General features: G+C 43.6%; 1 protein-coding gene across 3 annotated transcripts in view; it reads right to left on the reverse strand.

Moving 5' to 3' along the window:
- Window positions 1-26955, reverse strand: part of LOC121857661 — an 82914-nt gene that overhangs the window by 3954 nt on the left and 52005 nt on the right. The window lies entirely within an intron of this gene.

The raw sequence follows: 26955 nt of genomic DNA on the forward strand, positions 1-26955 counted from the left end.
GGACAGGCTACAGGTATGGACTACGGAGAACAAGGCCTACCATCAACCACACCACAAACCGTTGTCATGCACATCAATACCGGGCCACCACCTCCAGTGCAAAGCCCCAGCAGTCACAGTGGGTGCCCATCCTTCCAGCTGGGCAGTCTGCCAAACTCCTGGGTGTAACTATAGACAACAAACTTGACTGGAAGGCCTGCTGTAAATAACACAGTCAAGGCAGCCTGCATCGTGTGTCTAGGATGCAAATTACCCACTTAGGGTCACTTGGGACACCCACCAGAGTTGAGGACCATCTACAACGCCTTTATTCTCCCAAACTAACGTGATGCTGGCCACCAGCCTGGTCAGTTCTCTCAACTCCACCCAACAACGCCAGCTAGAAAAGGTACAGAAAAGGGTCTGCAGAATCATGCTCTCGGGCGAGAAAACTCCGGGCACAATCTCAATGCTCTCTCCACCCTGAAATGCCATCCCTCAGTGACCTCCACCACCAAGCACTGAAAGGCTTGGCAGTGGACCACTGCACCACCCTCGGCCATCTCAGCCTCCTGCCACCTGCAGGCCCTCACCCAACTCAAGCAAGAGTCCTACCACTACAACAAAAATTCAGATTATATAATCAACGACCTCACCAGCCAGGACTGGAACCCTCGCCCTTATGCGTGTGACCAGGAACGCTACCAACCATGCCACAAGGACACTAAAAGTGCTCGTAGACTTTGTTATATTTCACACAAAGCCTGTTCATCGAGCTGATGGCGCCGTGAACCTCCCAATGGTAAGTGCCCGTGCCACATAAGTGCCCTCCTGGCTTTGGCCATCTTTCAAGTTTTTGCTTTTCCCTGTTTATGTGTTTTGGACCTCCCTTCCCCTCCCCCCCTTTTTCTTCTTGTGTGGTGCTTCACGCCAAGGAATTCCCTTTGTTGGTTGTTTTTCCCCACGAGGGTGACCATCCACGTGTAAGTGCTGTTGTCTCGTTTGCAGTTCCTTGTAGTCATGTTCTGTGGTTTCCGAGCTGGTGCTCATTCCTCCTCTTCGAGTTGCTCGGATAGGCTTCGGTTTTCCCACTCTACTCCCGCCTCCCTACTTCTGTGTGTTCTTGGATGGGTGACGGCCGTTTTTTCTCTCGGTTTAGGGTAGGGCAGGTGCGCGGGAGGAGAGGGGGTTTCTTTCCCCCTCTCCTATCCTCCCTCCTCCTCCCCGTCTTCCATATTTGTCTGTTTTTCACTTGGGTTGGCCCGCCTCTCTTCTTCGCATATTTGTTCGTCTTCAACCTCTCCCTAGCCCCGAGGTGTTCGGACAGACAGGTTCTGACAGGTTGACCCATGCGTGGACATCGACAGGTTCGACCAGAGTCACTGTACTGTGTGCTCTGAGAGGGTCTCGGTACTCCTTTGCGACGCTGAAGGAGATGTGGCTTCCTTTCACATCTTGTGGCAGTCAGCTTCGGCATTGCTAGGCGACCATCTACAGTTCCACCAGACACCAGGGCTTCCCCACTCTCTACCGAGGACCCCAGACTGAAGTTCCCCCTCCGGTAAAACAGTCGGCCTCAGAGGGACCCACTTCTCCCCACCCTGGGGGAGTCAATTGCTCATTCCTCCGGGAGTCCTGCTAAGTCCTTCTACAACAGGTCACCTAAAGACGCTTGCCACAAGGGGAAGTGGACCCTCAAAGAGGAAGCGGTGGTCCTCGAATCCAGTGACTCCGCCAGGACCCCAGCTGGGTTGTCCCTACAGCGCAAAGTGTCCTTGGAGAAGCGGTTCTCACCCCTTCCGGACCTCCACTTTCACCAGTCCTCGCCAGGTGGCTCGGCTGGACGGATCCCTTTCCCCTACCGACCTCCTACGGCTCCTTCCCCCCGCGCCAGGCGACCTTGCACGGCCCCCCGGGGGAGGAAGGCCCTTCGACATCTTCCATCGCTCCGTCTAGGCCAGTCCCCAGCCCCCCAGACATCCCAGCCGGAGATGTTGGCCACCCCGGGCAGTGCACCCACACACACCCCAGCCCTGCCACTGAAGATGTTGGAGGTTCTGTCTTCCTGGTTTGGGGTGCAGCAGCTGCAGCAGCAGCAGGCCCAGACCCCTCCATCCTACATCCTGTAGCAAGGAGATCTCGCCCTCGCTTCCCCTCCCCAGACCCACCCATTAGTGTTCTCGGAGTCCGGTTCCGAGCCAAGGAGGGCCGGCTCCTCACAGGGGCTGCCTGACTTCCCCGACTCGGACCAAGAGTCGGTCTCAGCAACCTCTCCAGCCCCTACAAGGCCCAGGCCTTCGTGAGGAGAAGGTAACTCCCAAACACCGAAGGGCGCTCCCCTGCCTTTGATGACACCTGATGACTTTATCACCCAGGGGATGTACAAGTGGGCTCGGGTCCCAAGGGACTGGTGTGTGCACTGGCACCAGGGGAAACTGGCCAATTTTTTCGTGAGTAAAGCAGGGGGAGTACCGGAAGCTCTTCCTGTCGAGAAGGGAGATGTTCCCAGCCCTGTTAGGAACGTCACCGGTCGTGACCCTGGACGCCTTCGACTCTCTGGCCAACTGTTCTGTGCTGTCCACTGCAGGTACTTACCGAGTGGCAATGCTACAGAACGGTAGGAAGTGTGCCAGGGCAGCCGGCCAGGCCCTCTTTCCATGGGAGAAGGTGGGCCTGGACTCCAGTTGACCTGGACGGTGGCGGCTGGAAGGAACAGCTCACCAATCACCTCCCCGCCTCCGGCTTCTTTAGTCTTATCCCCCAGGATGACCGTGTGCTAGACTAGTTGGAGTTCCTGTGGGCTCCGAATTTAACCCACTCCTCTCTCCCATGGCAGGCCTTTCAGGTAGCCAAGACCACCCTGACCATGGAGAGGCAGAAGGCGGCCATCGCCTTGTCCACTAAGGCAGGACTGGCCCAACTCAGCGCCGGTTTGAAGGCAATGGCCGACAACCCTAACTCCCTCTTACCTGACTCGGCATCCGGCATCTACCCTCGTTTCCGGATTCGCCTCCGCCTCGGCCATCAATCTACGCCCTCAGCTGGATAAGGCAGTAGGGGCCCGGCTGGACCTCCGAAAGGGAGGTTTCAGACACTGGGATGCGGAAGTACGGCAAAGCCTATAACGGTTGGCACCCTTTACCCCGTCCCTGATCCGAGAGGAGGCCCTGCAGGAATGCTTGTCTGTGCAGCCAACCTTCATCATGGTCGATGCTGCAAAAAAGGATAGTGGGGAGGACAAAATGATAAGTATTTCTGTCCCGGCTATTCAATGTCCCCAAGAAGGACTCGAACAGGGAGAGATTGGTGGTGGATCTCAGTCGCCTGAACCGTTTTATCAAGCCGCACCATTTTTGAATGGTGTCGGTAGCTCAGGGCAGCCTACATCTCAAACAAGGGGCCTGGCTATCTCCCATCGACATGGAAGACACCTACTGGCACGTCCTAATCCACAGGAAGTTCAGGAAGTTTCAGGCCTTCCAGGTGGAGGGGGACATGCTTCAATTAACCCGGCTGCTCTTCGGTCTATCCTTAGCTCCGAGAGTCTTCACCAGAATCGTGAGGGTCTTCGCCAGGGAGCTCGCCCACCACAAAGTAGACGTCCTCATGTACCTGGACGATTTGCTGATCTCGGCCTCGTCCAAGGAAGAAGGCGAATCGAGCACCAGAGTAACACTGGCCACGGCGGAGGATAGGGCTTCAGAATCAACCACCCGAAGTCCTCCCTGTCACCATCACAACAACTGGTATGGCAAAGGATGAAGTGGAGCTCCTCCACAGCTTCCCTCCTCCTCTCCCCAGACAATGCACGATGAATACTCCGGCGCCTCTTTGTCGCCTCAGTGTCGGCCAGCTTCACTCGCCGCCAGTGGGAGACCCTCCTCGGCTCCCTAAACTACACGCCAGAAGTGGTACCCCTGGATAGTTTGCTTCTCAACTGCCTGACCACTGAGGTCAATGCAGCCATCCCGGTCGGACCCAGGGATCTCGCACGTCCCATGCCCACTCACTTGTCCATCCTTCTACTCCCCTGGTTGTCTCGCAACGCCTTGTGCCAGTAGACTCTCTGGGCCCCACCAGCGTCCACCCTTTTCGAAGCGTCGGATGCCTCCGATACAGGATGGGGGTACTAATCTTCCAGGGTCACCAGCAGTTCGGGAGCTGGACAGACGAGTGGAAGACGGCTCATATAAACGTACGAGAGCTGTACGTGGTGCAGAGATTCTTGGAGGACAACCAAACTACCCAGGACGAAGCCAACTGCTTTGAAATGGACAGCACAGCAGCCGTTTTCTGCCTCAACAGGCAGGGCACTTCACACTCAGCCCAATTGCTGTCAGTCTCGGAGCAGATCTTCAAGGAGGCACATCACTGGAGCGCCCACCTGTCCACTCGCCATGTCCCAGGAATCGAGAACGGTTGGACCAACGCTCTCTCCCGATTCAAGGGGACGTCAGTAAAGTGGACACTAAGCCAGAGTGTGTTTTAGTCACTGATAGAGCGGTGGGGTTGGCCGAAAGCGGACCTCTTTGCCTCTCAGACATCTGCTCAGCTCCTGGCTTAATTGAGTCGGTTGACGCCGACACCACATGGGGGCCCAGACGCCTTCACGGAGGACTGGAACAGGTGGACCTCCGTCTACCTGTTCCCACCCCATTGTTCCAAGGTCCTGCTACGGATCTGCCACAAACTTCGCAGCTTCAAGGGGAAGGTCCTCCTCCTGGCCCCCTACTGCCCAGCTCAACCATGGTTCTCAGAGTTACTCGGCTGGTGTCTGCATCCACCCTGTTCTTTCTGTCCTTCGAGAAAATCTCTCCTCACTCTTATGGGCTCGGATCCATTCGCCATCCGACCGTCCAAGAACTACCTACTACAGAAGGCCCTCTTCCTTGTAACAGCTTCACTGGTCTTTCTGAGGAAATTGGCCTCCAGTTTCTTAGCAAAATACCTGTCTCACCAGGTGTCAGACGCAGCCTGCATGGCACTGGGTCTCACTCTTCGACCCACAGACAGCACGCTAGAAAAAAACAAACTAATGTAGCTTAATCTAAGAATAAATAAAACTCAAATGGTCCTTCATGTGCTCACTGCTCCCCTTATATTATAAACCCTGCTTCATGTGGAATTTAGCAAGTGCACTAGCTTAGCTCAGCTCACTAAAATGGGGGCTTTAAAGCTTGCTGAAAAGCCTATTTATGGTGAGTGAACGAAGCTAGTGCATGCACTTATCCCACCCTTCCTACAGATCCATCCCCCTGCTAATCTTGATATAGGCTTGGAAAGGAATGATTAGACCTGTATCAAGCTCAGATAAGCAGTAACACGGCGCATCCGCAGGTTCCTCTTCTCCGTTTTCCAGTTTCTTCAACTGTTAGTCACTGCCTATACTGATACATTGTATAGATGTATTAAAATTGACCTTGTCACTTCTTAAGGGTGATATCTTATGAGGTCTAATAGCAAGTGCATTAGCTTTGCTCACTCACCAAGAATAGGCTTTTCAGCAAGCTTCAAAGCCCCTTTTTATGGCCTCTGGCCATATATATATATATATATATATATATATATATATATATATATATATATATATATATATATATATATATATATATATATATATATATATATATATATATATATATATATATATATGTATATGTAATATTCAGAAATTTCAGAGTATTTTCGAATGCCCGGCCATTGGCAACACTGAGCGTTCAAGGTCGTCGGAGGGAAGAGAGCGCTCCCTGCTCATAGCGAGAGGTTATGGAACTAGGCCTATATGATATTAAATGTAATTTACCGAATTAATAATGATGCGATTCATGAAGTTAAGGGACTATTATTGAATTTGAAATTATTATAGATCGTTTATCAGTCTGAATAATGTTACGGGTGTCCCAAGGAGTTATTAGTTAGGCGGAAAATATGTCACGTAGGCCTAAGCTAACGCCTTGGGAGGACGCGACGCTGGCTCTCCCTCAGTCACGGAGAAGCATTCAGACATACAGTACAAGACGTCCCTGCGCGTCCGTCACAGAAATAGTCACGTGGCCTAGTCACCTGTGCTGCTCTATTGCAGTATAACAAGTAAGTCTCATTCAATCTCAGACAGGGTTTAGATAGGGCAGTGGTAAAGTTAACTAGAGCTAACAATGAGTTCATTTCAGGGTTTCCGTCAGAACCCACATGACTGGAGTTTGACCGGAGTTGACCGGAGTGACGGGAGTTGACTGCGAGAGATTGACTGCCGTTTGAGACTGCCGTTGATGATTGAGGGTGGCGATTGTCGCCTTTGGACCGATCAGTGTAGGCCTGTCACTGTTTAGCGGGGTATCAAAGGATCTCTTGAGGGAATCTAGCCGTCTGGGTGCCCAGCTGACGACGGGACGATTGTTGGGGTCATCAGTCTCCTCTACCTCGGCTCACAACACCACATGTCTCGAGCAGCTTAGTGAAACCTTTTTGCTAACGGGAAGCTAAAGCTTCTCTCAACTGTACAAGGTCTGATTGGCTCACCCCCTTCCGCTTTATGGACGCACTGGGAGTACACTGAGGCTATCTGAGTGATACAGGGTCGCACACTGAGACCATGGGTCTAGGAGATACCTAGAGGAACATTCTATCTCCCTTATTACGGGTGTATGTTGAGTTGGGTGGAGCATGGTTCACGAGTATTGGTGGACCCAGTAACATATCAATAATAGTGAATATATTTGGGTGTAGTTAATACCATTTCTCAGTTACTGATATTATTTTGACGTGTGTAGTTTAATATTTCTTAAATAATTTTGATAGTATTGTTTTTTGAATGTTTGTGTCATTAAGTGGAACCAGAGTGATACTGTGATTTGATTCTTTTAATGCATCTAATTTTTCTTCATAATTCCGATCTCAGGTATAACCTTTGTTCCCCAGAGTAGTGTTTAAGTTAGGTTAGGAATTGTGCATCTGTTGGGGTAATATAATTATATTGAGTGCCCTTAAGGCCTATTCATTGGAGAGTATTTAATTTCTTATTTTTTGATACCATTTTCTCAGTGCTGGATATTATTTTGTTGAAAGCCCTTAAGGCCTGTTTCATGTGTGCAAGCAACATTTCTTAATACTTCAAATTTATTGTTGCCTGAGTTTCTAATAATTTCTATATCATGTATAACTTTTATTCCCCAGAGTAGTGTTTTAAGTTCAAGTTAAGAGGTGCGCATATTGGTGTACCATTATTTGATTGTGTTTGTAGTGTTGGAGGGAATATAAGTGTCTAAATTTTACAGTGTGTCTCATTCATCCCAGTCACAGACGCTATCCTTCCACGGGTCACGGACAATTCATTTTGTTTAGTAGATTTAAGTGTTCTTGTGCTGGTTCGGGATTTTTCTCAAAGGGGCGCTTCCACTGCCATTACCATCTAATAATCTTTAATAAACCCCAAGTCAAGTGAGAAAATAAAGTCCAGTAATCCGACCGGTTACATATATATATATATATATATATATATATATATATATATATATATATATATATATATATATATATATATATATATATATATATATATATACGCAAGTAATATTGTGGACACCTGCTGTCCCCTAGGGACTTGATCTCAATCTCCTCTACTGTATATATTAGCCTTGTCAAGTAGTCAAGTATTACTCTTTTATCTGTACTCACCCCTGAAGATGTGAATTGCACGAAAACGCTTGGGAACTTCGTGTTTTCTCGTTTCCTTGTTTTTATTTGTATATATATATATATATATATATATATATATATATATATATATATATATATATATATATATATATATATATATATATATATATGTAACCGGTCGGAATTTACTGGACTTTAATTTCTCACTTGACTTGGGGTTTATTAAAAATTAATAGATGGTAATGGCAGTGGAAGCACCCCTTAGAGAACAATCCCGAACCAGCACAAGAACTCTTAAATCTACTAAACAAAATTAATTGTCCGTGACCCGTGGAAGGATAGCGCCTGTGACTGGGATGAATGAGACACACTGTAAAATTTAGACACTTATATTCTCTCCAACACTACAAACACAATCAAATACTGGTACACCAATATGCGCACCTCTTAACTTGAACTTAAAACACTACTCTGGGGAATAAAAGTTATACATGATGTAGAAATTATTAGAAACACAGGCAACAATAAATTTGAAGTATTCAGAAATGTTGCTTGCACACATGAAACAGGCCTTAAGGGCTTTCACAAAATAATATCAGTCACTTAGGAAATGGTATTAAAAAATAGAAATTAACTACTCTACAATGAATAGGCCTTAAGGGCTTTCAACAAAATAATATCAGTCACTGAGGAAATGGTAATAAAAAATAAGAAATTAAATACTCTACACTGAATAGGCCTTAAGGGCTTTCAACAAAATATATCAGTCACTGAGGAAATGGTAATAAAAAATAAGAAATTAAATACTCTACAATGAATAGGCCTTAAGGGCTTTCAACAAAATTATAGCACCCCAACAGATGCACACTTCCTAACCTAACTTAACCACTACTCTGGGAAACAAGGTTATACCTGAGATCAGAATTTTGAAGAACAATTAGATGCATTAAAAGAATCAAATCACAGTATCACTCTGGTTCCACTTAATGGCACAAACATTCAAAACACTACTATCAAAATTATTTAGGACTATTAAACTACACACGTCAAGATAATATCAGTCTGAGGAATGGTGTTAACTACACCCGTAATAAGGGAGGGAAGATGTTCCTCTAGGTATCTCCTAGAGACCTAGACTCACGGTCTCAGTGTGTGACCATTAGTTTACTCAGATAGCCTCAGTGTACTCCCAGTGCGTCCATAAAGCGGAAGGGAGTGAGCCAATCAGACCTTGTACAGTTGAGAGAAACTTTAGCTTCCCGTTAGCAAGAGGGTTTCACTATGCTGCTCGGGACATGTGGTGTTGTGCACCCGAGTGGTAAGAACTGATCACCCACTGTGGATGCTGGTCCCGTCGTTTTAGTTGTCGGGAGCATTCGTTCACTCAAGAGATCCTTTGCTACCCCGCTAAACAGTGACAGGCCTACACTGATCGGTCCAATGGCGACAATCGCCACCCTCAATCATCAACGGCAGTCTCAAACGGCAGTCAATCTCTCGCAGTCAACTCCGGTCAACTCCAGTCAAGTGGGTTCTGACGGAAACCCTGAAATGAACTCATTGTTAGCTCTAGTTTACTTTACCACTGCCCTATCTAACCCTGTCTGAGATCGAATGAGACTTACTTGTTATACTGCAATAGCGCAGCACAGGTGACTAGGCCACGTGACTATTTCTGTGACGGACGCGCAGGGACGTCTTGTCTGCTTGACTGCTCCCCGCGACTGAGGCCCAGCCAGCGTCGCGTCCTCTCAAGGCGTTAGCTTATGCCTACGTGACATATTTTCCGCCTAACTAATAACTCCTTGGGACACCCGTAACATTATTCAGACTGATAAACGATCTATAATAATTTCAAATTCAATAATAGTCCCTTACTTCATGAATCGCATCATTATTAATTCGGTAAATTACATTTAATATCATATAGGCCTAGTTCCGCAATCTCTCGCTATGAGCAGGCAGCGCTCTCTCCCCTCAGATGACCTTGAACGCTCAGTATCGCTAATGGCGGGGCATTTGAAATTACTCTGAAATTTCTGAATATTACATATATATATATATATATATATATATATATATATATATATATATATATATATATATATATATATATATATATATATATATATATATATATATATATATATATATATATATATATATATAAGTATTATAGATTAAACTTAAATACGATATCCAATGCAATTAGTATATTGCATTATTCGGTAATTGGAAGAGATTGTTAGAGAACAATGTATGATAAACTAATGTAATAACAAGCAAATAAATAAATTATACCTACTTGCATGAATATTATCAGCTCAGGATATGGGAGAGCATATGTGCCTAAACAGGAGACCATATCTTCCTCCTATTTCCAGATATTGGTCAGTGGTAAATTGTCCTGTGATTTCAGTCAATTCACCCATACCGTGCAGATGCATTCACCCCTATACATTGTACGTCACAAGCCCACTGTGTGCCATCTCATAGATGTTTTGGCGTTCATAGCATGTGTTATTTGGTCGCCAACAGTGGAGATGGAGACGAGCATGGGTGGTAGATGCAAACGCTTTTTCGTCCGTGAAGTTAACCCATCCCCAGTAATCAAGACCTCCATTCCCACATCCTTGTGTAAATTCAACTCTTGCTTGTCGATGACGATCTTCTAATTTTTCTCTTTTGTCGGAATCCTATGGTGAACCTCTGCTTCTTGCACCCTGTTTTGCATTGTTCCAGGTGCTATGTCCAGTTGCAATTTATTTCTCAAGGCAACTTCCATTTGTAATTGGAGAGTGTCTAACTGCCTCCAGGAATCGTCTGTCAAGAGCAGGGGTAGTCTTCCTGAGCTCTAACTCTTCCCATCTCCTGCACCAAAATCGGACCGTGGGCTTGCAAACTCCAAGTTCAATAGCTACGCCAGCAATAGAATGACCGGAATGTCTCATGCCAGCAATTCTTCCCCTTATGCTTAGCCTTTCTTTTCCTATTGAGGATTCGTGATGGAGCTGCTTACAGACTGGAAGCCAGGGAATAAGTGGTCTCAGATTTTGCCTCCAACCCTGGCAACAATTCGGCCGAATTCTTGGACGTCGTGTTGAAGTAAATTAGTAAACTAAATCAGTAAACCTTTTGTGGGCAAGTGGACCTTTGATAGTTTATTCTGTAAAATGCCAGGTAATTTTATTCAACTAGGAATCAACTCTGCCCCTTAAAGGATTTACACGTTTATTAAGGTTTATCTATATTTCACATATCTTAAACAATAAAAAACAAATAAAAAAATATGGGCACATAAAATTATTATACAGCCTTATCACTCTAATTGGTATTTTTCTTTATTAGAGTCATCTATGTGTATGTATTGTTTACACTGAGTTTATATTCCAACATTTATTTATCATTATTATCAATATGAATTATTTCTAGAAATCTTTTCCACCAACCAGTTCCATCATTGCAGGGCTACTACAAATTCATTCATAAATTTACTCTAGTATTGCGACTCTGCCACATAACCGTAAACGTATCACAGGGGTAGAGAAACTCTTTAAGGTAAACTGGACATCGACAGTTTAGCCACTAAACTATTAAAATGCTGTATTTTTCACAAAACTCTAAACCAAATCTGCAATTAAATGATGAGGACTTTATTGAATTGTAAGTGAACCAATAAGTATTTTTTTTTTAATTCTGTGTCATTTGGCCTTCCTACTGTATATAACATTTCAATACATGGCATAACAGACTTGGTGTCCTATCTGGGTGCATTTGTAGTCATGTTGACATTTGTGATGTTGAAATTTCTTGGGAATATATGTCATAGGGTTAGAGTATTGTGAAGAGTATTCCATTATACGTCTGCATTATATGTAGTTCCCAGTTTTCCACTCTCTGCACCTTGTATTTGTGTTACTAATTTTTTGTGAAGCAATTTTGATTATGTCATCTTTTAAATTAGATGAATTTCAAGTTAAACTTTCTGTGACAAGCTTAGAATCGGGCAAGCACAGAAATATTTATTGGATAGAATTAACAAGGCATTTAAAAAGCTGGTCTTCCGGCATCTTCGTGGTGTAGATTAACACAATATAACCTTTTTGTTCTTTATTTTCAATTTCTTTCTGTTCTTTTTTTTTTGCCCCCCAGGCCCCGTTGTGGGTCGTTTGACCTGTGCCCGGGTGGGCTAATTCCCTTACAAAAAAATAAAAAATAAATAAATAAATAAGAAGATGTTGATTAAGGGACTAGTTGAGGGAAGTGTTGTAGATGGGTCAGCCTTGATGCTTTGTGAGTCTGACCCTGACATTAATCCACTTAAGGTAATGGACATAAAGCTTGAAGTAGAGAAACTAAAAGTCGGAGAAAAAGAGATGGCATTCCAACTTGAGGTAATTAAGAAGGCTGAACTGAAATTGCTGGAGAGACCAACTGTCCCCAGTTTTGATGCTACAAAAGTTAGTAAGTTTGTTGCCAGCTTTGATGAAGGCGACCCAGAGGAGTTTTGTCTCCAATTTGAACATGGACTATCCCAAAAATTATTGGCCCTTATTGGGTCAATCATTGTTAAACGGAAAAGGCTGCTCCACTTACCTCGTTTTTCCTAGTGACCAACGGACTTCAGAATATTATCTAACCAAATTCAGGGACTCGTTTAAGGAATCTAATGAATCTCTTATAGAATATGCCCATGAACTCAAAAAGATGCCAGTGAAGTAACAACTTATGAGGAGATTTGTGAATTAATTACACTAGAACTGTATCTGAGATGTGTGTCTTCTGACATTCGCACATGTTTGTGTGAAAAAGAGTTTAAAAAATTAGAGATAGCTGCTACTTTGACAGATAATTATAATTTCATTCATAAATCCAAGAGGAGTGTATCTGATAAACTTGCCACAATCCCTACCGTGTCTCAAAATCAGGATAACAAGCATGTTCTAATAGCCAGGTAAATTATCTTGGTAGGAGTTCTGGGTTTTCAGGCAATAATGGTTCTGGTGGTTCACTTTGGGTTGATTTTATTGCAAGAAACCTGGCCATAATGTGACAAAGTGCCCAAAGTTGCAAGGTAAGGAGCACCCTAGGTTGGATTTTAGGCTAGTTACTAATCTTGCATAAACCCCAACAGTTTCTGATGACCCATTTATGCTTACAAAACCAAGTTGCAAGGATCCATCTGTATTCATTCCAGATGTTCCAGTTTAGTGGGTCAATGCCTGTAATAATATATAGTCCTTCGGTGCCTTGTAAGTATCCTACAAGATACTGGTGCGTCACACAGTATTGTGGTGAAAAGTTCAATCCCATTTGTGGAGAACACTTATATTGGAGAACATGTTGTGTTGCCGGGAATTAGCGGGACCATTGTTGTTCCGTTGTGTAAACTATACCTGTACCTTAGGACAGACCTTATTTCTCGACCAGTAATTTTGGGTGTTAAGGAGTCTTTGCCAGTTGACGGTGAGGCATTTTTATTAGGAAATGATATTGCTGGGAGCCTTGGAGTGCGTGACTCTGAGGCTGAGAGTAAAATTCCAGGGTTATTCCCACCCTGTGCCGTCACCTACATGCAAGTAAAGAAAGTGGTCGAGTAGAGATCGGGTGTTGATGTAATTCCAGCTTGGATACTTTTGATCGAGATGGGTTATTTTGGGATTAACGAGACCAGACTAAGAATGAGTGTGCAAAGTCCGTTGAGTCTAGGGAGTTTAGTGATGTGCATGTTACCCGCGAAATGTTAATTGAGGCCCAGGAAGCTGATCGAACCTTAGCTCCATTGTGGGCCAGAGCTGTTCCGGAGTATAAGAATTAGACAGAGCCTAATTGTTACTATATGAAATTTGGTATACTCAAGAGGAAGTTTCGACCTCCTGATGTACAGTCCCGGACAAATGTTCTTAATACAGTCAAGGTAGATGGTGCAAAGTCCTCCCCCAACCCTTACTGGACAGTGGGTCGTTGTCATTGATGTCACTCGTGGAAAAACAAAATTTACCAGAAACGTATCTGAATCTTTCAAGATCACTAATTTTTTTCCTAGGTATTTCAAAATTATATCCAATTACAATTAATTTAATTTTAATCATTGCACTTCTACAAAGTGTACAAAATATATAAAATATACACGAAAATAATAGATATGATCAGTGGCGGCTCGTGAAAAATAAAATGGAGGGACTGCAAGCCTCACACAACAGTAGGATACACAAATTTGACCTACCTCAGGTATGAGTTGTAGTTGATGTCCACGAATTCCCAGGGCATGGTAGTAGTGTTGGTGGTGATGGACCAGTATTAATTGAAAATAAAGTCGGCGTGTCTGTTCTTCGATGTAGCAAAATTGTTTATTACTATTTCATTAAAATCCTTTATTTCTGTTATCATTTTATTTTCAATGGATATCACTGCTAAAGCAGACAGTCTGTCATTCTGATAAACACTGATGTTAAACTGGCGTGTATATTCTTTGTTCCTGCTTGTACTGTTCTGTTGAATGGATAAAACTGGTGTAGGTCTTCCTCTTGCTTTGATTTCAGTCTTTTCATTTAATGTCAGCTGGGAAAAGTTGATGTTTTGCAAATACTTCACTCGATTTTCCATCGTCAAAGGGTAATTAAAGAAAGCACGATTTAACCACACCGTCCACACGCAATGTAAACACGTTGTACGAGACTGAGCTGCTTCAAGTGCAGCTCATTGTCTCCAGAAGTGGTGAGCCGGCGGCGCCAATTAATAACAGACATGAATCGTACAGCATTGACAGCAACTATGAAAGTAACTTAAATTTTGGTCTGATTTTAATAAAAATTCACTTAGCAACGTATTGAAAATAATTAAATAACATATAAAATGATATATTTGTTGGTAGTGTATTATTCAGCTGTCTCTCTAAAGGAATCATACGCCTGGCAGTGAGTGTCTGGGGGGACTGCAGCTCTGCAGCCCTATGCACGAGCCGCCACTGGATATGATCAAATGAAAATAGACACTCCGTATTCTGCATTACAAGAGAAAACGAAATCTATTCTTTGGGCGGTTTGAGACGGAACTAAACTAAAGGTCTATCTGATTAATCAAAGCAGAGATTTTTAATATTTAAACAAGTAGATTTGTTGTACTGTAGTAATAGTTTAATGTAGTCTACTAAGTAATTAATTTTAATTGTTGCTTCTACAATGCAGCAACTAAAAAAAATATATATTTAACATTTCCTTTTAAATTAAAGAAGGAAGATTCACGTTGTTTAGAAGTGCAAAATCGGCGAATCATGGGCCAGGTGTGCCAAATTACTTAGCAAACTAATTGCCAAAAGAACATTGTCATATACAATTTAACTATGATTCTTGAATGCAAAAAAAAGAGAGAACTTTTAAAACTTTCCTTCGAGTTTTCAAGGTTCGGGTAAAATTTTCAAGATCTAGCAACAAATTTCAAGCAGTGGCCCCAGTGGTCGCTGTCAGGTCATCGTGCCCAACACACAAACAAGCACTCAAGCAATTTAGCAGTTGAGCTCTGATACTTCTATTTCTCAATAAGGACTGGGAAAAGATACTGAATGAATAATTTTCGCGAAAAAAAACAACATTGTGTTATGCATAATTTTTTTAATCTAAAGAATACATTGTTTGAATCATTGTTTTATCTTTTTAATTGTAAATATTTACAAAGATACTGAGTGCATATAAAATTAGCTAGGCAACATTTATGGTTACCTATACAAGTATAACTAATAATGAAATATGGTCATGCTGCTTTTATCTTATTTTTTCACCCAACCCTAATCAATAGTGTTGTGGCCTATCTCTTGTTGTGACACTTTTATATTAATCGTGTTGCTCATATGTCAGCCATACTCCCATCATGTTATCCATTGTAGGGATCAAGCCAAAGTTACGTGTGGTAGACCTTGTGATAAGGCCATTATCACGGAGGGTGATAAAGCATTCTCGTATGAACTATATTATCACATTCATGCTTAGCTTTCTGGCTACCATTCTGAGGAAAAATACAGCTTGGAGGATATTATCGTTGCGAACCCCCAGCCATCAAACACACTCTCTCCACTGTGTCCTCTGAATTGCAACGTATATATCATGATTATCTAGTAATGATTTAACCTATTATGTCAAATAATGTAAAATTTGATTGGGAAAATTGTTTCGTGAATTCATTAAAAAAAAAGACATCGTTTATCAATCTTTAATGAGAAATGGGAGTATCAGAGATGAATGTTGAACTACTAGTGTGCTTGTTTGTGTGGTGGGGGCGATGGACAGACAGTTACCCGCCGTCCAGTAAGGGTGGCGGCGGACTTTACACCCTCCACCTTGACTGTATCGAGAACGTTCATTCGGGACTGTACCTGCAAATGAGTCATGTCATGTATGTCAGTTGACGGGGAAACCCAATCAGGTCATTCCTCCTGCCCCCCTGAAACCTATTTCCGTAGTAGACGAGCATTTTGTGCTTATCCTGTTGTTGTTATTTGTGTTTTTCCAATCTATTGCTTCAGTGTGTGATACACTTAACAAGCTTCAGGGGTCTGGTAAATGCTGTGTAAACCCAGAAGAGTGTTGTGAGTACCCGATCTTATCTGTGACCACAAAAGCTGCTGCTAAAACGGTATGATGGTGGAGTGGGGAAGCGTATTAGAAGAGTTTCCAGAGCTATGTGTGCAGCTTAGGTGTCTCCCACCAGTCCCTTCTTCACGACTGTTCTTGAAGCACCTGTCAAGTTCCAGCATTACCTGTGCCGGAAAGATCCCTAGTGTGACGACTGCTTGAAATCCTGTTTTGTGGACGACACTGGGGGTGCTACAGGTTGAGCGTGCAAATGAGTCTCCAGATAAGGATTACGAGTTTCTATGTAAAAATGGTGAAGTGACCTGTAACACTGGTCTACAGCCAAAATGCTTCGGAAATGAGAGAGTCAATCTTTACTATTTCTGGGGCGCTGAGTACAAAGAAAAAAAAATATGCTTTAAGTTGTCAGCTGGCTCTATTTATGAAGATATGAGATCAGGCCCGTAGCCACTATCCTTGACTAGATAGGGTGGGTGGAGATGAATATATTTTTTTTTGGGGGGGGGGAGTGGTGGGGGGAGGGGGTAAGTGGACTAATCGTGCTACTTAAGTTGATTTGGGCACTGTTTGCTTTTCTGGCAATCTGCTGGGGATGCGGCTATTGTCACTGCGCTCTAGACCAACAGAAGTAGTGATATCCAAGCCATGTCCGAAAAAGGCAAGGTTAATTGACGAGTTTTGTTTGCTGATCGTAGTTTTTGACGAAGTGTATTGTCTATTATTATATTTTGTTGAGCAACCGTTGTAGTAGAAGAAGGATGTTCTTGACTGACATTTAGAATCCATACTAAGTCTCTGCTGACTTTTTTCATTCTATCTATATATACTATATCTGTGACATTTGTTGTTGGCTCATCTACTTGGAATTTATTTCCATGTTCTTTCGCTCTAATCACGTACGGACCTGTGAGTTTAGGCGAGAGTTTTGATGTGCGTTCCGGCGCTTTTATCATTACTTTGTCTCCTATTTCTAGAGTTATAGGCTGAGATTTTTTATGTTGCTTGCAGATCACTTCAGCACGTGAGGCTGCTAAGTGCTTTTGTACTTTTCCTTGGATGCTTGTGAAAACATTGATATGCTTCTTGGCTTAGTCATCCATGTTGTACACAGGTTCTGGGGTTCCTGCAAGTTGATCATATGGCAAGCGTTTATCGGTACCGTAAATTATGTAGTATGGCGATTTGCCTGTAAAACTATTTATTGATCCATTGATGGACGCTGCAACCTGTGGAAGCCAGTCCTCCCACGAGCTACAGCATGCATTGGATTCACCTCAAGAATTTTTCTATTTGTACACTCGACCAACCCATTTGAAGATGGATGATAGGCGGTTGTGAAGGTTTGTGTGATGTCATGTTGTTGATATATTGCAGTGAAGAGTTGATTCTTAAATTCTGCCCCTTTATCTGAGAGTATCACTCTAGGTGTAGAAAAATAACAGATTCGATGAGTGACTGATGCATGAGTCACTGATTCGGCCGACTTGGTCTGCAATGGTACTAGTACCACAAATCTAGAGAAATGGTCAACGCAGACAAGTACGTAACTAGAACCTTGATGGCTTTTTGGTAGTTGCAATAAATCGATCTCAACTGTATCCCATGGACGTTCCTGCATCGGGTATTCTAAGATTGGAGCGGGATCCATCGTTGTTCCCTTATGTTTTGCACACGATAAACATTTAGCAACGTGACGCTGGATGTCGGTCCTCATAGTTTTCCATAGTTTTCTGTTAGGCATCTGTCTCGCCCTGGATGCCCAGGGTGAGAATGTATTCCTTTAATGATGTAGAAATAACAATTTGAGAGATTGACTTTTCTTGTGTTTTCACTGAGCGATATAGTATGTCTTGCCGCAGCTCAAACTGTGAGAGTGATAGAGGAAATTTTGGCAAATTTACCTCATCTCCCGATTCTAAGGCATATATAACCTTGGACCACAATGGATCCTGTAACTGTTCCGCCTTTAACTGTGACAAGGTGAACGTAGGTAGTGGCGTGACAGGAGCTATATGTCTAGATAGCGAATCAGCTGCCACGTTCGCGCGGGCTGGCAAATACTTGAAGTCGGGTGCAAACTCCTGTATGGTTAGATACTAGCGCACTGAACGCCCTGATAAGTTCTTCCCATTAAATAGTTCTGTCACGGCTAGATGATCTATGTAGACCGTGATTGGATATCCCAAAATGAGATCCCAAAAATGCTTGAGAGCCCACACCACAGCTAATGCTTCGAAGTGAAAAGCTGAATAGCGTGTTTCTGCATCGTTGAGGGTGCAACTGGTGAATGTTATTACTCGCCTTTTTACTCGATGATCAGTTTGCATGAGCACTGCCGCTAAACCTAGGGCTGAGGCATCAGTACACATGGTAAATGGTTTTGTGTAGTCCGGAAAGGCTAACACTAAAGCGTTCGTTAAGGCGCTCTTGAGGGCATTGAAACTGTTCTCTTGTTCTTTATTCCATGTATACTCTACATCCTTTTTGAGGAGTTTAGTGAGTAATGATGCTAACTTGACATTGCCTTCAATGAAAGAACGGTAGTATCCTGATAATCCAAGGAAACTAAGAAGTTGATCTACGTTCTTGGGACAAGGGAATTGCTTCACCGCCTTTACCTTGCAATCTACTGTGTGTATACCATTGCCATCTACTGCATGTCCCAGAAACTGGATTTTAGATTTTAGAAATTCACATTTGGAAAGTTTCACTTTTAATCCAGCTACTTGTAGCTTTGTGAAAAATTCTCGTAGTTCTTTAAATGGCTTTGTAAACCTTTGCTTACTATGATAAGATCATCTAGATAGGTATTGACTGTGCTACCTATCATTCCAGCAAACAAGGTGTTTATCATTCTTTTGGATGTTAGCTGCGCATTTATTAGGCCAAATGCCATTCTTAATAATTCGAAATGGCCCATAGGCGCACTGAACGCAGTTCTCTCGCGGGATTCCTCGTGTAAGGGAATTTGCCAGTACCCGATAAGTAAATCTAAGTTACTGAAGACGGCGTTGTCTTTTCCTAGTGACTGTAGTAATAGGGTGTGTCATAGGAGGGAAGATCAGCTAAAACTAATGGCCCATCACCTTTTTGGTAGATTTTAGTGTATATAAACAGAAAATAATTTCAGTTTCAATATTTTGCAACCTTTTGCTAGGTAAATTTTAGCGTGAAATTTATCGAAAATCTAACGTACAGCTGCATTAGTGCATTACAATTAAATAGTGAACATTGCTTTCTGACTTCATTCTTTAATAACCCAACTAACAATATTTTTTTTCTGTTTCAGATTCTGATGCATTTATAAGTTGATAATATTTGCGATGGCTACTTGTGTCAGGACGAGGAACCAAAAATCCAGCCATCTCAGTCACTATCTTAGGTCTGGGAGAGAGCTCCTGAAGTCGGAGTTGCCTACATTGAGAGATGCTTTGAGATACGGTGTTTAAATCAGGCAAATCAGTGAAAAGAACCAAAGAACTTACACAAACAAAGACATTGCCAGTGATATGACCAAAGCTGTCTTGGCACAGTACACTCTGGCTAACGCTCAGTTCAAGCCTCCAGTCATAACAAGTCAGAAGAAGATTAGTGAGAGACTGCTAGCCAGTTGGGAAAAGGCAAGAGATATTTCTCTTGGGAGAGGAAAACTTGCAGTTAAGGACAGCTTTGCCAAGCAACTGGACCAGTTATTTGACATAATTACTTGCAAGTGCCCAATTGTTCTCTGTCCTGAGTTTGGATGCGATCGTGACTGTAAATCCAAAGCCCACATCTCCTGTATTTGCAAGCGTGAACTGAAGATTCCTGTGATCGAACTGGCATTTGTCAAAGCACAGAGAGAGAAGACTGGCAGTATAGGGGCTCTCATGATTTCTAGCCAAGATATTCCGGAGTCCAAGAGACAGGAGGCTGCCACAGAGAGACAGAAGAGGAGAAGAGTTGCCGAGGAAAAGAGACTTGAGAAGGCCCAGGCTGAGGTAAAAAAGGCCGATGATTTGAGTCAAGCTGATTCAGAGTTTAATGACTTCCCCATGGCTGATCCGAGTGCTGACCAGGAGAATGGTGACTTTGTCCCTAACCCAGAAAATAATGATCCCAAACCTTCCAGGCATAAGATTCGAAATAGGAAAGATATCCCGAGCATAGCTCTGGCCAGCATGCGACACCACACTGGTCTCAGAGAAACTGCAGAGATAGCAACAGCTGCCTGGGTTGACGGTGGTTTGATAACACCTGATGATGTTCACCTGGTGATAGATCATAACAAAGTAAGGAGAGCTCAGGAGAAACTTGTCAGTAACCTAGAAGAGGAGTTTGATAAGGGGATAAGAGAAAATGGAATTAATTGTTTGTTCTTTGATGGGAGAAGGGATGACACTAAAGTGTTCATGAAAGTTGGAGATTCTGACAAGTTGTTCCCTCCCATGGTGAAGGAGGAACACTACTCCTGCTGCAGTGAACCAGGAGGGAAGTATTTGTGGCATTTCACTCCAGAGAAAGATGATATCAGGAAACCAGCTGATATAGTGGCAGATAACATTGTGAACTGGCTCAGAGAGAGGAACGTAGACCAGACCCTGCAGGCCATTGGAGGGGACAGCACCAACACGAACACAGGGTGGCAAGGGGGGGTCATACAGTGGATAGAGCGGAAGATTGGGACGAAGCTGGTCTGGATTGTTTGTGACCTCCACACCAACGAGTTGCCACTCAGACATCTGATCTAGGAGCTGGATGGCAAGACTCTTTCAAACAACAGATGGTCTGGTCCTCTTGGCAAGATGCTGGACTCTGCCACTGAGTTAGAAATAAATCCGAGCTTTGGAAAAATCACAGTTGGCCCTCCTCCACTCGTTGAGCTTGCACATACTGTCATTGACGACCTGAGCACTGACCAGTACTATGGTTACATGATTTGCAGTGCCATCAAAACTGGGGTCATGCCTGATAGACTTGCTTACCTGCAGATAGGTCCAGTCTCACATTCTAGGTGGCTCACAACGGCTCTCCAGGTTCTGCAGAATTTGGGTCGCTCATCATAAACTGAAAGGGAACCAGCTTCACAACCTGAGACTTATTGTCCAATTCATCGTGAGTGTCTACTTGCCAAATTGGTTCAACACCAAGGTCAAGTCATCGTTCTCCGAAGGTCCGAGGCATGTTCTCTTCCAGCTTGAGCTCCTGAGGAGTCAGTCAAGGAAGGTTGTTCAGATTGTGGAGCAGACTGTGAGGAGATCTTCCTGGTATGCTCATCCCGAGGCAGTTCTGCAGACAATGCTTTGCAGTAAGGATGAGGAGGAGAGAAGAGTGGCAGTCAAAAAGATCTTGGATATGAGACTTATGAGAGGATCTGGGCATGACGAATCAGTTGGTGACGATTCCTTCAGGGTCAGGAAGACTCCTGAAGTCAATCTAGGTGCCAAGACCCTCACTGATCTCATAGATCTGGATGACATCCAGGCTGGCAGTGAGCCCCCTCTTACCTGCAGCCTCACCAATGTTCAAGTCAGAGCTTTCCTGGACAACCCCATGCATGTCCCTGCCTGGCCCTCGCAAACCCAGAGTATAGAGCGTTGTGTACAGCAAGTGAGCGAGGCCAGCAGTCACATGTACAGCCAGTTGAGGAGGTAAGGCTACATCCGAGCTCAGGTGGTCAGCAGGGAGGTGATGAGTAGAAACAGAAGCAAGAAAGACATGTTCTCTATGGTGTGCAGCAACACCGGGTCGTAGTAGTAAAACCGGTTTTTGTATATGATGATTTTGTTTTCTAAAGGAATATTAAATTTAATAAATGTGTCAAGATCATTCGTTTCACTATTCTGGACCATTTTCATCCTAATAAATTAACCTGATACATTTACTTTACTTTAAATAAGCTATTTAGTGGTGTTGGTAAAAGGGTGGGAATACTGAATTTTCATAAGATTTCAAGTTAAAATTTACCTAGCAAAAAATGAAAACTTTTCAAATCTGAAGATATCACATGATTCTGCACATAGAACTACATCATTAATACCATGGGCCGATTTTTCAAACTAAAAAAAAAAAATTCGCCTCCGTATGACACACCCTACAGTGTAGTAAGTCAGTTAGTACAGGCATTGGGAACCTGTCTGGTACAGTTTCCTTTTTGACTCGTCGAAAATCTAGGACTGGTCTCCACCCTCCATCTTTCTTGGGAACTAGTAATAAAGGTGAGTTCCATGGTGATGAGGAAGGTTGGATTACCTTTTGGTCCGCCATTTCTTCTACCATCTGTTGGACTACCACCCTCCTGCTGCGGGGGAGCCTATAGGCTGGGATGTAGATTGGATTAGCGTCCGGCTTGGGTGGAATACGATGGTTTGTCAACGTTGTTTTACCTCTCTCGGCGAGTAATTCTAAAAGATCACTTTTGCCTTGAGGATGATCGACTACTTTATCTATAACATGTGATTTTTTGTTTGATTCCCCCTGTGTTATACTACCTGTTGGTAATTCTATTGGCTCTGCGACAACTGCTTTTATTTAAAGAAGGAAATTACCTAAACAACATCCCTTTCTTAAGGTAATGGGCCCCCTGTTCACTTGAGAAGGAGGACATCTGTGAGACTACCTAATCTAACAGTGCTTAAGATAGACTCAAGTGATAAGCCTTTCACTTGTAAACTTTCAGTCAGACACAAAACGTACTGTGACTCTAGTGAGTTCCTGGCTATGTAACCGTTGCGCATCAGTTGACAGAGCAGGCGTTAGAGTTCATTTCTGGCCGCTTTCATCACAAATGTGCTTGAGTCACTACGTAGAGTTTCAGAGAGTGACTCCATTACTAATTGCTTCTGTGCCAAAGACTCTCCCTCACCTGTCGAGGCAGTTATTACACGAACACCAGAAGTAAGCAATGGATGTGAAGTTTGCATTGCGTGATATATTTTACAATTATGCGTGAATGTTTGATCTCGTGGCTGAACGTTAAAGTTATTCTGCCTTTGAGTCGTCAGACCAAGTAACCCGTCCGCTGGCAAAGAAAATGCCTTAACTATGTAGAAATCCGCCAGAAACGCTTTACTGGACCTAGAAAAACGGATTGGTAGTGCTATAACCCCCGCTATGTCTAATTGGACTCATGACACACCGGACACAGGAATGTCTGTAGGTCTTATTGTCCACTAGGGTGTGTCATACGGAGGCGAATTTTTTTTTTTGGAGTTTGAAAAATCGGCCCATGGTATTAATGATGTAGTTCTATCTGCAGAATCATGTGATATCTTCAGATTTGAAAAGTTTTCATTTTTTGCTAGGTCAATTTTAACTTGAAATCTTATGAAAATTCAGTATTCCCACCCTTTACCAACACCACTAAATAGCTTATTTAAAGTAAAGTAAATGTATCAGGTTAATTTATTAGGATGAAAATGATCCAGAAAAGTGAAACAAATGATCTTGACACATTTATTAAATTTAATATTCCTTTAGAAAACAAAATCATCAAATACAAAAACCGGTTTTACTACTACGACCCGGTGTTGCTGCACACCATAGAGAACATGTCTTTCTTGCTTCTGTTTCTACTCATCACCTCTCTGCTGACCACCTGAGCTCGGATGTAGCCTTCCCTCCTCTCCTGGCTGTACACGTGATTGCTGGCCTCGCTCACTTGCTGTACACAACGCTCTATACTCTGGGTGTGCGAGGGCCAGGCAGGGACATGCATGGGGTTGTCCAGGAAAGCTCTGACTTGAACATTGGTGAGGCTGCAGGTAAGGAAGCTCACTGCCAGCCTGGATGTTATCCAGATCTAGAGACCTCGGTGAGGGTCTTGGCACCTAGATTGACTTCAGGAGTCTTCCTGACCCACTGAAGGAATCGTCACCAACTATTCGTCTCTGCCCAGATCCTCTCATAAGTCTCATATCCAAGATCTTTTTGACTGCCACTCTTCTCTCCTCCTCATCCTTACTGCAGAGCATTGTCTGCAGAACTGTCTCAGGATGAGCATACCAGGAAGATCTCCTCACAGTCTGCTCCACAATCTGAACAACCTTCCTTGGCTGACTCCTCAGGAGCTCAAGCTGGAAGAGAACATGCCTCGGACCTTCGGAGAACGATGACTTGACCTTGGCGTTGAACCAATTTGGCAGGTAGACACTCACGATGAATTGGACAATAAGTCTCAGGTTGTGAAGCTGGTTCCCTTTCAGTTTATGATGAGCGACCCAAATTCTGCAGAACCTGAGAGCCGTTGTGAGCCACCTAGAATGTGAGACTGGACCTATCTGCAGGTAAGCAAGTCTATCAGGCATGACCCCAGTTTGATGGCACTGCAAATCATGTAACCATAGTACGGGTCAGTACTCAGGTCGTCAATGACAGTATGTGCAAGCTCAACAGGTGGAGGCCAACTGTGATTTTCAAAGCTCGGATTTATTTCTAACTCAGTGGCAGAGTCCAGCATCTTGCCAAGGGACCAGACCATCTGTTGTTTGAAAGAGTCTTGCCATCCAGCTCCTGGATCAGATGTCTGAGTGGCAACTCGTTGGTGTGGAGTCACAAACAATCCAGACCAGCTTCCTCCCAATCTTCCGCTCTATCCACTGTATGGCCCCCTTACCCCTGTGTTCGTGTTGGTGCTGTCCTCCAATGGCCTGCAGGGTCTGGTCTACGTTCCTCTCTCTGAGCCAGTTCACAATGTTATCTGCCACTATCTCAGCTGGTTTTCCTGATGTCATCTTTCTCTGGGTGAAATACAAATACTTCCCTCTGGTTCACTGCAGGAGTAGTGTTCCTCCTTCACCATGGCAGGGGAACAACTTGTCAAATCTCAACTTTCATGAACACTTTAGTGTCATCCTTCTCCCATCAAAGAACAAACAATTGATTCCATTTTCTCTTATCCTTATCAAACTCCTCTTCTAGGTTACTGCAAGTTTCTCCTGGCTCTCCTTACTTTGTTATGATCTATCACCAGTGAACATCATCAGGTGTTATCAAACCACCGTCAATCCAGGCAGCTGTTGCTATCTCTGCAGTTTCTCTGAGACCAGTGTGGTGTCGCATGCTGGCCAGAGCTATGGTCGGGATATCTTTCCTATTTCGAATCTTATGCCTGGAAGGTTTGGGATCATTATTTTCTGGGTTAGGGACAAAGTCACCATTCTCCTGGTCAGCACTCGGATCAGCCATGGGGAAGTCATTAAACTCTGAATCAGCTTGACTCCAATCATCGGCCTTTTTTACCTCGCCCTTGGCCTTCTCAAGTCTCTTTTCCTCGGCAACTCTTCTCCTCTTCTGTCTCTCTGTGGCAGCCTCCTGTCTCTTGGACTCCGGAATATCTTGGCTAGAAATCATGAGAGCCCCTATACTGCCAGTCTTCTCTCTCTGTGCTTTGTCAAATGCCAGTTCGATCACAGGAATCTTCAGTTCACGCTTGCAAATACAGGAGATGTGGGCCTCGGATTTACAGTCACGATCGCATCCAAACTCAGGACAGAGAACAATTGGGCACTTGCAAGTAATTATGTCAAATAACTGGTCCAGTTGCTTGCAAAGCTGTCCTTAACTGCAAGTTTTCCTCTCCCAAGAGAGATATCTCTGTTCTTTCCCAACTGGCTAGCAGTCTCTCACTAAACTTCTTCTGACTTGTTATGACTGGAGGCTTGAATCAGGCCAGAGTGTACTGTGCCAAGACAGCTTTGGTCATATCACTGGCAATGTCTTTGTTTGTGTAAGTTCTTGGTTCTTTTCACTGATTTGCCTGATTAAAACAATCGATCTCAAAGCATCTCTCAATGTAGGCAACTCAACTTCAGGAGCTCTCTCCCAGACCCAAGATAGTGACTGAGATGGCTGATTTTTGGTTCCTCGTCCTGACACAAGCAGCCATCGCAAATATTATCAACTTATAAATGCATCAGAATCTGAAACAGAAAAAAATATTGTTAGTTGGGTTGTTAAAGAATGAAGTCAGAAAGCAATGTTCACTATTTAATTGTAATGCACTAATGCAGCTGTACGTTAGATTTTCGATAAATTTCATGCTAAAATTTACCTAGCAAAAGGTTTCAAAATATTGAAACTGAAATTATTTTCTGTTTATATACACTAAAATCTACCAAAAAAGTGATGGGCCATTAGTTTTAGCTGATCTTCCCTCCTATGACACACCCTATTGTCCACTTATTTGGAGGATATCGTCACTGGAGTTCATTGAACGACTTTAATGAGATAACATTGGCACAGGCCCACATATGTACTGTATATCTAGGGATAACCGATTGTTACCTATCCTCGCTGGTACAGTCATCACTTCCACTTTGCTTAACGAGGCGATTAATGAGCCGGTGATGGTAGCGTTTTTTTTTCTTGAACCGTTGACGCTATCCTAGATCATGTTGCTGGACGTGCGTGTCTTCCTCCGAAGGCTGTGTACTTGTCTCCCGTTGATTTTCAATTTCTTGCCTCATACGCTGTATGTTCCTCCAGTCATTTGTGTTGTGGTTTGGAAACTGAGGTACTATACACCATTTATTCGGAGTGCCTTTAGTGTTTGGAAACATTTTATTTGCTGTATCATGTCCCTTTGGAGTTTTTGGTTTAGCAGGGCTATCTGAAATCCTAAGGTCTTGCGAGGATTCTTTCCTTCGATCCTTTTTGTGTCTGGTTCTCATGACAGACTGTGGTTGTTCCTTGAAGCTGGTGACTGGTGCCACTGACATCGCCCTAGGAACATTTTCCTTGGGTTCCGCAATTT

Source organism: Homarus americanus, unplaced genomic scaffold (genome assembly GCF_018991925.1).
Source record: "Homarus americanus isolate GMGI-L3 unplaced genomic scaffold, GMGI_Hamer_2.0 scaffold19126, whole genome shotgun sequence".
In the NCBI taxonomy this organism is placed as follows: domain Eukaryota; kingdom Metazoa; phylum Arthropoda; class Malacostraca; order Decapoda; family Nephropidae; genus Homarus; species Homarus americanus.